At 35.7% G+C, this 11,595-nt stretch overlaps 1 protein-coding gene across 1 annotated transcript in view; it reads right to left on the bottom strand.

Moving 5' to 3' along the window:
- Nucleotides 1-444: 444 nt before the first annotated feature.
- The window catches only part of LOC149995963 (conserved oligomeric Golgi complex subunit 6-like), a 50,870-nt gene continuing 39,719 nt past the window's right edge, over nucleotides 445-11,595 (bottom strand). The window contains exon 8 of the mRNA XM_090258191.1: nucleotides 445-565. The gene's annotated coding sequence lies outside the window, so the exon portion shown is untranslated. The remainder of the gene's footprint in view (nucleotides 566-11,595) is intronic.

Raw genomic sequence — 11,595 nt, 5'->3', positions numbered from 1 at the left:
AAGAGAGGGGGGGTCTGCTGCATGGGCAACAGCAGACCCTCCATATTACCCTGCCCAGGCTCTGTAGCTTCAGTGTCATCACAAGATGTCGATTCAACACGGGAGGAGACAGATACCATGTCACTCCCGAGTCGGACTGCACAGCCATTCTCGGCGGTGCAGATAGACTCTTAAGAAGCTACACCATCGTCTCTCGAGACGGACGGCTGCCGACGACGACGACGACTTACATAAAAATTAATACACGCAAATTGTATAGAATCTAGAAAAAATGAGCAAACATTTTAAATTACATTATGTTCTTTAAAAAAAAAAAATGTGTTACGGCTCTGATTTGGTTTTGTCTTCCTCTCCGGCCAGGAGCTGATTTCTGTCCTCTCTCTGGTAGCATATGTAGCAAGGGCAATCCCAGACCACAGTCATTCAGAAGACCAGACAGGAGTGACAGTGCAGGTTGTTTCTGATTACTCACGGGAGACAGAAACCGTGTTTTCACATCGTCGTACAGAGCTGGACAGCGGTGGAGATACATGATCACTCTGTTTTTCCTAGAATCGTGCATTACCTGCGAATGAACACATGGCGTTCAGATAGTGAGATAGTAAGAATAACGGTGAAGTTCATGTTTACTCTTTGAGGCTTCCTCTAGTTACCACATAATCTTGGTCTCACAGCCCTATCACTGCCTGTATAAAGAAATGTTGATCCTTATTACTAGAAAGCTGTGATGCTGTCGCTTACATTTTTAGAAGGCCAATATGTCTGAGGATAATGGTGCGGCACTGTTGCAAAGCAGAGCGTCCAGTGTTCCATTAGAGTTTAACCAAGTCAGCATTACTCTCCAATGTGTGTCCCTGGTTCTTCATATTTGGAGAATACACTAAGAAACTCAACTGCAAAGCTGGCGTTTGCATTCAAAAAGCAATGCATAACTGCTCATGTTTTGTCAAACACACATTATAGGCCTTGTCCCTAGCAGTTGGCTAGATAAAGGGACCGAAGATAGACCAAGTTTCTGCAATGAACGACTTGGAAGCCGTACTACGTGTTCCTTTGTTACTGGTTCACCCTTGTGCTACCCACAGGGTCTGCGCCAGGCCCTGGGAAAAATACAAAGAGGGGTGCAGGCTCGGTTGATCATTCAGGGAGCTGCGCTCAGAGGGAGTGATAGCAGAGTGGCACACACTTGTGTGTCACGCGGCGGGATGATGACCGGCTGTGCTCTCGTGTGCTTCAGGGAGGCTAACACAGCTGCAGGACGAGGAGGCATCACTGAAGGGGCAGGACTCGCGTGGGGCAAGGGAGGGTCTGTCTGAATGGAGGGCGGGTCTGGGTAAATGGAGAGGAGCTCGGAAAAGAGAGTCCAGGTCAGACAGGGGGCCTGTGGGAGTGGGGGAGGAGGAAAGACCAGTTAAAACATGAAGCAGAAATTAGAAGGTTGTGCCCCACGGGCCCTATGGGTCCCAGGCTACTTGGCAGGGAGCCTGCAGGTCCCTGATGGAAACGAACTCAAGCGTCCTAAGGCTATATCTTGAGAGCTCAAGAGCCAGGGAAACAGGAATGAAGTTGTGGAAGAGTCGGGGGGGACATTTCCTACGTGACAAAGGGGCCCCATAGTTATTATGGGTAACATTTACTTAGTGATTTACAGCTGACAAAGCCACTTCACAGGTACTACCCCATTTAATCTTCACAATACTTGAAACATAATCTTTACTTCTCAGATTAGACCATTGAGACAAAGATATTAGCTGCCTTTGACTATGGGCACACAGCGTGTCTTCTGCTCTCCCTAGAGCATTTTACAATGAGAGCAGTATTTCCGGATGCACATTGTAGGGTTCTGTGTTCAGCCCGGTATTAGGAGAAGAAAGGGTAAGGGGACGATTGTAGAAATACAGGCACGAGCCAATGAGGTCCTAGACTTGGAGGTGGCAATAGGAACAGAGAGTCAAGAGGGATTTCAAAGGTATCAGCAGCAGCATGTAGGTGGCCAGGACAAAGAGAAAAATCAAAGATAGTATCGATTTGAAGGCCTGACTGAAAGAATGCTGGTGCCATTTGTGGACAGAAGAAGAGCTCATCTGATAAGGTTCGATTGATGAATACATTTTTCATTTGTGTTGAATTTATTGAGGACACACTGGATCACACAGTTATCCAGGTTTCAGGTGCACAGTTCTGCAGCAAATCATCCGTACACTGTCTTGTGTGTTCACCACCCCAAGTCAACGCTCCATCCATCACCTTTGATTCCTCTTTACCTGCCTCGCCCTCCCCCTTCTTTCTCTCTCCCAGCAGTCACCACACTGGTGTTTGTCTGTGTCCTTGAGTTTTTTTTTTTTTTTTTTTGCTCCATCCCTCTGCAACCCCACCCCACCCTCCTCACAAGTGCTGTCAGCCTGCTCTCTGTCTATGAGTCTGCCATCATGAACTTGAAGCCAGGAGAGTTGCTCCTGAATGCCAATTTAGCTTATTTGTGAATTTCATATCTTGTGGTTGGTGCACTGCCCATACAACAAACATGTCTCTGGATGGGATCACCAAGTCCATATTAATATCTATTTTTTTAAATGTGAATTAAAACTGTTACAGAAAGACATTTTAATCTATGTAACATTTTTAGATACTAGTTAGCCCTTACATATCATGTTTTACTATATCAGGATATGAAAAATGTTAATGATCAATTTTTTAATCCAAGAAGGCAAATTAGAAGTCAGAACATTCAACAAAATCTCAAGTTATTGTTTCAAAAGAAAAGAAATGCACACACTTATTTAAATATCTTGAAATGACATCATAATATAATAGGTTTAACTCTATATTGTTCAAACATGACTTATTTCTATTTTATTTCTACTTTCTGGTCTCCATTTTTTGCAAAAAATATTTAATTTGAAATAGAAAACAAGAATCTATTGTATAGTTATCTATAAAATAGTAATAGGTATAAAACTAATATATGTAATTTTACAAAAATATATATTAAATACATTTTGTATATATTATATTTATGGAGATATTAACGGGATATTATTAAACTATAAACTACTGTTTAATATTTAAAAGTTATTGTGACTTGCTTTGTATTAAATCTTTACTATGAGCTAGATACTAAGTTAAACATTTATTTTTAAATGCCTAATTTTATTAAATTCCTCTAAGACCATCCTAATAGGTATTATTTTAATCTCCATTCTATAGACACATAAAGTTAAATAATGACTAAGAGGTGCATCAAGATCTGTATCCAGTAACCTAATTGCAGAGCTCCCACATCATTACAGTGCTCTGCTCAGCAACTATTTCTTTAATAAATTAATTTTATTTCTTTCATTTGCTGCTGTCTATTGTCTTTTGAGATTTTCAGAAAATTGTGCAATTTTACATTTCAGAAACTCTACTGGAAAATGAGAAAAGACATAAATCATTTAACATATAATGTTTGACCAAAATTTGTTAAAGCTAAATCTTAACAAAATTATAGCAATTGGTACTTTAGCCTATAAGCAATATATTTATTGGTAATGGTCTTGACCATGTAAGTTAGGGCCTTTGGAGTTCACTAATTAGCTTACAAAGTACTAACCAGCCTTACAAGGTCATGTGAGAAATCTAGAATTTAATCTTTCTCTTTTAATGGCACACGTACCTTTTTGCTATAGAATTATGTTTTTAGAATTACAGTTGAGCCAAGAACTGTTTGGGTCCACTTATATGTGGATATTTTTCAATAAAAATATTGAAAAGTTTCTTGAAATATGCCAGATTTTGAAAAACTCTCAAACTGCATAGCCTAGGGGAAAAAAATAGAGAAATAGGTATGTCATGAATGCATAAAATATATGTAGGTCCTAGTCTATTTTATAATTTGCTACCATAAGGTATATACAAATTTATTATAAAAAGTTAAAATTTATCAGAAGTTATGTTCACACTTACAGACCATGCATGGCACCAGTTACAGCTGAGAGAAATGTAAAGAGATGTAAGATGAAGTATTAAGTCATAACTGCACAAAATTGACTGTACTACTCTAATAGTCTTTTGGTCACCTCCTGTTGCTGTTGCAGAGCGCTCAAGTTCTGTGAGTATAGACTTGAAATGCCACATGATTTATTTGTGTGAGCAGTTCTCTTTTCAGTAAATTGCACATCACAGTAAAAAGTGACCTCTTGAAGTTCTCATATATTTTTCATCATGTTTAGTACAATACTATAGATCTTGAATAACACCCTGTGACCCACACAAAGTGCCACTAGTGGTGCTACTGGAAGTGCTCCCAAGAAACAGAGGAAAGTCATGATATTACTAGAGAAAGATGAATCACTTGATATGTACCATAGATTGAGATCTGCAGCTGCATTGGCCCACCATTGCAAGATAAATGCATCCAGTGTAAGGACTGTTATATATAAAGGAAAGGAAATTCATGACGTTGTCGTTGCAGCTGCACCAGCACACACAAAACCTTGAACTTTTTGTGAGGTACCTCTTTATCTCATATTGAAAATGCACCTTTTGTTTCTTCTCCCTTTTACCCCCACGGACCGTCTGCCAAAAAAAAAAAAAAAAAGAAAGAAAATGCACCTTTTATGTGAGTGTAGGATTGCTATAATAAAGGCATAACTTGTCCTGGCCAGGTGGCTCAGATGGGTACAGCATCATTCCATGCACCAAAAGCTTCTGGGTTCGATTTGCATACAGGGCATATGCCTAGGTAGTGAGCTTGTTCTCTGGTGGTGCATGTACAGCAGGCAGCTGATAAATATTTCTCTCTTACATCAATCTCTCTCTCGCTCTCACCTCCCTTCCTCTTTCTTTAAAATAAAATTAAAAAAAAATAATAAAGCAAACAAAAAACATATCCTTGGGAAAATATTGAAAAAAAATTAAGAAAGAAAGGCAAACCTCCTAGCTGAGTAGCTCAGTTGGTTAGAGTCTTTCTGATATGACAAGGTTCTGGGTTCGATCACTGGTCAGGCAAATACAAGAAGCAACCAATGAATGCATAAATCAATGAGTGAAACAACAGATCTATGCCTCTCTCTCATCAATAAATAAAAAAAGAAAGATATACCTATAAATTCTAATATGATTCAAGAAAAAGCAAAGTCACTATGTGACAACTTAAAGCAACTGGAAGGTCAGGGATCTAGAATGGGAAGTTAATGCCAGCAAAGGATGGTTTGATCATTTTAGAAAGAGGTTTGGCTTGAAAAATGTCAAGGGAAGCAGCATCTGTAAACTAAGAGTCAAAGGACAAGTTCCCAGACACTATTAATAAAATCATCGAGGAGAAAGGATAACTGACTGCCAGACGATATTTTAATGCAGATAAAAGTACCCAATTCTGGGGGGGAAAAATGCCACACAGGAAATTATTAGTAAGGAAGAGAAGTGAGCAGGATTTCTGGCAGGAAGGGGTAGCTTAACTCTGTTATGTGCAAACACAGTCAGGTTCATTATCAAGGCCGTCCTTGTCTATATAGCTGCTAACCCCTGGGTCTTGAAGAGGAAAGACAAACACCAGGTGCCAGTCATTTGGTTGCACAGCAAGGCTTAGATGGAAACTCTTTTTCTGGATTGCTCCAATTAATGATTTGTCCTTGTGGCAGGAAGTAGCTGGCCACTGAGGCACTTTGGATATTAGATAAATGCCCTGGTTACCCAGAACCCTATAAGTTCGTCACCAAGGTATCAAAGTGGTCTAATTACCCCCAAACACTACAAAGTAGCTAACTCAGTCTTTATATCAGGGGCTCATTAAGACCTAAATACTCATTATGCACAGTACCCTACGTAAAGGATTGCCAGCAGTGTGGAAGACAACCCAGAGGAAGACCATCATGAAAATAAGGAAAAATTACATCATTGAAGATACCATCGTTGTTATAAAAAAATATGTGGAAGCCATTGAGCTCAAACCAATAAATTCCTGCTGGAGAAAGCTGTGTCCAGATTTTGTTCATGGCTTCATAGGATTTATGACAGAGCCAATCAAGAAATATGAAATAGACCTTGGATATGGCAAAAAAGGTGGAGTGATGGGTTTGAATATATGGATCTTCGAGAAATTCAAGAGCTAGTAGACAGCACAGCAGAAGGATTAACTGAAGATGGACTTGATGGGGATGTGTACTTCCACACCAGTGTCAGACAATGAGGAAGAAGATGTAGAAGATGTGGTGCCAGAAAACAAATTGACATTGGACAATCCCACAGAAGGGTTCCAGTATATCAAGACTGCTTTTGACTTCTTTTACTACATTGCACTTTCTACGATACAGACACTGAACTAAGCAAACAGTGGAAGAAGGACTGGTACCACAGAAAAACATTTTGAGAGAACAAAGAAGCGAAAAATCACACAGAGCGTGTGATGTATTTCCATAAGGTTACAGTGAATGTGCTTGCCTCTCCTTCTACTTCCCCCACCTCCTCCACCCCTGAGATGGCAAAACCAACCCCTCCTCTAACTCCTCAGCCTACTCGTAGAGACGCTGAGGATGAAGACCTTTATGATAACCCATTGACACTTAGTGAATAGTCAATTATGCCTTACACTTAATAAACTTATCTGTTGTGTGTTTGTGTCTTCATGCGAAAATTCAGTAACTGCACAGAAAGAATTGTATGATACATTTTTGTGTCATTATTATTATAACCTAAGTTAAGTATTCATTGTGTAATACATTATGTAGAAGAATTATACAAAGTGGATAGCCTTACATAGGCATATGGTGAGAGATATTTAATGGAAAGTTAATAATGCATAAGTTTTCTTACTGCTTTATAACTAGCTTCAATATAAAGTAAAAAACAGTAAATGGCATCAATTCAAAATTATAAATCCACAAATTCAAAGAATTACATTACTGTACAATATGTCTCTGTCATAATTCATGAAACTGCGTATTGACCTATCCTCACAGGAAAGTGTTTTTGTTTTTTTAAATGTTAAGGGTAAAGGGGGTTAAATATATGGTGATAGAAGATTACTTGAGGTTGGATGACTGGCATACACTGCAATATACAGATTATGTATCATAGAAATGCACACTTGAAATATATATACAGTAATCTTATTAACCAATGTCACTCCAGTAAATTTAAAAATAACAATGTTTCTTATACTTTATTATTAACATGATTGTTGCATGCCACAAAAATGTTATAATGATTCATTCATTAGTGTATAGTCCAGGTTACCATGAAGCAATTTTATTGATTACATTATGCTACCATAAAGCAATTGTACAGTCACTTCTTCATCATCAACAAATGAATCATTGTACCTGTAAATAAATAGGAATATTTCTTACATTATTTTTTGCAATTTTGATATCTAGTGTTAGTAATACATATAATATCTACAGTGTTTGTATGATATAAGACAATATTAATGTAATTACTGGCAGACAATTCATCTTGTAAACAAAAGATGTCAACTTATGGTATTGCTAAATATAGCACATTACTGTAAACATATTTTCTCTTCTTTACCATTTTGTTAATAATATTTCTCTCCTCTAGCTAACTTTATTGTAAGAAAACAGTGTATAATACAGATAACATACACAAGTATATGTTGAATATTTATGTGATCTATAAGGTTTCCAGTCAACAGAGGCTACTAGTAGTTCAGCTTTTGGGGAGTAGAAAGTGTTACATGGATTTACAGCTGCATGAGGGGTCAGCATCCCTAACCCACACATTGTTGAAGTGTTAATTTTAGTCACTAACTTGCCAAGTTATCAATTATTTAAACCAAAGCAATTCTGTTAATACTACCTTTGGATTTAATGTTGTCTCCTTTTTGTAACTCTCATCCACAAAAAAATCATTTATCACCATTTGTCATTTATATTTCAGGTCCACATGACAGTATCCTAACATGCTTTCTAATCAGCACAGTTTACTTTGCTCTTTCTTCTAAAATCTATGTCACTTTTTCTTGTTGATATTCACATAGCACCTAATATTTGATGATTTGTTTAGTAACCTGTATATACTGTCACTAGATTAAAAGCTCACGGAGGATACAAAGCACATTTCATTTTGTTCATAGTACCTTCTGCAGTGCTCCCCACTTTATACATAATTGTTGAATAAATTATAATAGTTGCCTTTAATCAGCTGTTTTAGGATGCCAGAAAAGGAGCCCAGTGTGAAATTGAATTAGAAACACACACAAAAGATAGAGCTGCTGCTTCTATAGATAAGAGTCACTAGTTCAAAGCCCCCATAGGGACCAGATTCTTTGGAGGAAAAAAAGAAAAAAGAAAAAAAAAAAGCCTATTATCAGAAAAACAGGACAGGATCCAAAGTTTATGCACTTAGCTATGTGACAGTTTTATACTATTGCAATTTGTGGATTCATCCTTTTAATTTTAAATTCGAGCTGTTTAACGTTTTTCACTTTATCTTGAAGCTATTTATTTAGTTCATATAAATTTCTTAATGCCCAAACTTTATTAGAAAATACAAATTTGAAAGAGTCACTTTTTTCCCTTCATGGTTAAATATCTACAAAATGTGGACACAGTTTAAAGAATATAAACAGTTCAAAAATATACCCTTTGGTACATATTAATTAGCAGGACAAAAAATGCCTTCTAGGGTGAAAACCTTAAGAAAACATATGAAGTGCATAAAATATTTCTTTTAGACTATTAGTACTTAAATTCACAGGACAGTAGATAACTTTTTACTGAAAACCTTCATATAAAGTGTGCTGTTGGATAATATATTAAATAATTGGAAGGAAGGATAAGTGTAACTTTTCTCCAAGTGCAATACACAGTTTTGCAGTATTTGCAAAAGTAATTTGCAAAGGAAAATTACTGGAAACAAGTTAAATTATTATTATATGGGGATTTTCATTTTTAAAACATTAACAGACTGATGTGTGATACAATTATTTGTATAAGGGGATTTGTCATTGATTAGAAACTATATTATGTTTCTTTTTGTTGTTTTGGGTTTTGTTAAACATGCTGCAAAGGCAGTCTATTGTAAAGGTTTCATGTTTTACTTTGAGCATGTATGTAAGCTTCACCATGCTCATTTTCTAATATGATTAGATGGTTGTAAATAAAATGCACTGAAGTGGATACAATCAAGTAATAACAATGCAGAACAACTGGAAAGATTCTATAATAATAGCAGTACAATTCTTTGGAAAAGGAAGATAGAAATATATTTCATTTGAATTAGCAATACCAAAAACATCTGAAATATTATAAAGAACAGCCTGTGTGCAGAGACCCATTTCTTAATTTTATGAATCGGCTTCCATTTACTCCTCCAAGCAAGCAGAAGGTACTTTTGGAAAAGCAATGCAATACTTAATCCATTCTGACACAATCTTTAATAGTGCACTCTGGTGCCACGGGTATTCAAATGACTGTGATGCCCAGTGAAACAGAGCTTAATTATCTTATTAAACCACTGTAGAAGGCTTGTGCTTATTTACCAGTGGGGCGTGTGAAAGAGGGGGGAAAAGGAAATTTATGTGGAGGAAGGTTATGAAATGTGCAGTTTAACTGTCACTACAAAAATAAAATGTGCGTGGGGGACAGGTTTAGAAAAAAAGTGTTGTTCTTTTTTCCCTTACAAATTTAGCAAAGGTAAGACTACATAAAACCTTCTATTTTCTACATTTTAATAAAATTTTCTTCTGCAAGTAAAAAACTAATCATTTCAATTTCCATTTAAATATTATTTTAAAAGATATTTTCAGCAAAAATTTATGAAGACATTTTTTAATGTGATAATGTTATCACTTAAAAAAACGCCATAAAATCATACTAACAAAAGATTTGCCATGGCTAGGATCTTTTGTAGCTTTATCTTTTATATATTATATAGTGTGTCTAAGGATAGAACCCTGGGAACTGCCAAAGTAACGCAATGTGGATATATGCTGGTCCAAAGATTTCCTAGAAGAAACAATCATTTTCAGATGATAAAAGCTGATAAAACTTTAGTTTATAAATAGTATTAGTAAATAAATAAATGTTTAAAATCACTCCTATGTATCAACCATTAATGTATACCTCTCACTTGCTTTATAAATGTTGATTGTACTTTTTTTTTCTTTAAGCTATTGTGTCAACCTTTCCTTCTTTATTATAATTATTAGTAGGTGCCTCACTATCCTTTTTCAAGCCTACAAGTTTCCTCAGATTATTTATTCTATGTTGGAAACCCTTTCACCAGCATTACAAAACCAAGATGGGCGTCTGTGTTCTGGGAAATGCTTTTATATCTTACTCCCTCCCCTACGCCACACACACAAATCACATAAAACCTACATTCAAAGACAGCCTCATTTGGAGTTAATAATTCTTTCTTTATAATGTGTTTATTTTAACTATGTTCTTATAATTTAACTACACACAGTGGTTTTAAAATGTTTTTCTTGTTATATTGCTGTCAGTTGCTTTCCCTACATAAGTATGAGGAAGTGGAGCTCAAAAACATTCTAAACTTATCTTTTACCCCAACTAAGTTAGTAATGAGCAAGTAGTAGGCATTCACTACATACTTGTGAAATAAATGAATGCATGAGATAATGAAGGTATTGCTGAATTTTAGTATATCACCATAATTTTTAGATTTACCTCTTAACGTTTGGTGCCTTTTACTCTGTCCACGCATTTCCCGTTCCTTTAGGTACCTATGGGAATATTGACTAATCCAGACTCACAAACTTCTTGAAATATACTCTTCTTGTGAAATATGAAGCTGCTTCCCAATTTTTTAAAATTTAATTACAAAAAGAACATTAAAAGTAAAATGCCTATATTTTCACAGTGAATATTTTCTAAGTCAATTTATTTCATAAAGAAATAAATAAGTTTCTTTTAGAAATGTGATATGTTACATTTCATCATGAGGTGAATGTAATAAATCTACGTACATCTACTTGAAAATAATGGCTTAAGATGAAAAGGTAGTCAGGTCTTCAACAGCCTAAACTCCTAAAAACTTGAACATTCTAAACTACTAAAATTTGATGGGCAAGTGGAAGCTGCTGAAGTAATTTTATTTTGCATGTCTATGTTATCTTCACCTTTTCTTCAACAGATTTACAGTCATTAAATGTTTATAGAAAATAAGTGATAGGGCTCTTTCTCAAAGTAAGCATGGCTATAAAGAAATTTAGAACATTTGGCTAGACATTCAAGAATTAAGTGTTCCTGAATATTTATTTCAAGAAAGCTTTTTGTACCTAACTTGATTTTCTATTTTTATAAGACATAAAAAATATGAATAATTTTAGATACCATAATGTTCCCTGGAGTCTGGGTTAAAAAGGGGGAGGTATCCTTTTAAATCTTATTCATCAGTTAAGTGATTGCAGTCATACTACCAACCTTTCCAAGTCCTTCTTTTTCCTTATGTGTATTAAGGGGAACAAAAAATAATAACTATTTTGTAGAATTCTGATATATACAAATGAATATAAAAACAACATTTTATACAATTTCTGACAGTCTAAACACTCAAGACAAATGACTACCTGAAATATATATAAAATATTTCTACTAAATCTTTTAGTAGATTTAAAGATGGCAACAATAT

Source organism: Furipterus horrens, unplaced genomic scaffold (genome assembly GCF_987537825.1).
Source record: "Furipterus horrens unplaced genomic scaffold, mFurHor1.1.pri manual_scaffold_12, whole genome shotgun sequence".
In the NCBI taxonomy this organism is placed as follows: domain Eukaryota; kingdom Metazoa; phylum Chordata; class Mammalia; order Chiroptera; family Furipteridae; genus Furipterus; species Furipterus horrens.
Note: the sequence above shows the minus strand (reverse complement) of the source record. Positions and strands in the feature narration are given on the sequence as shown.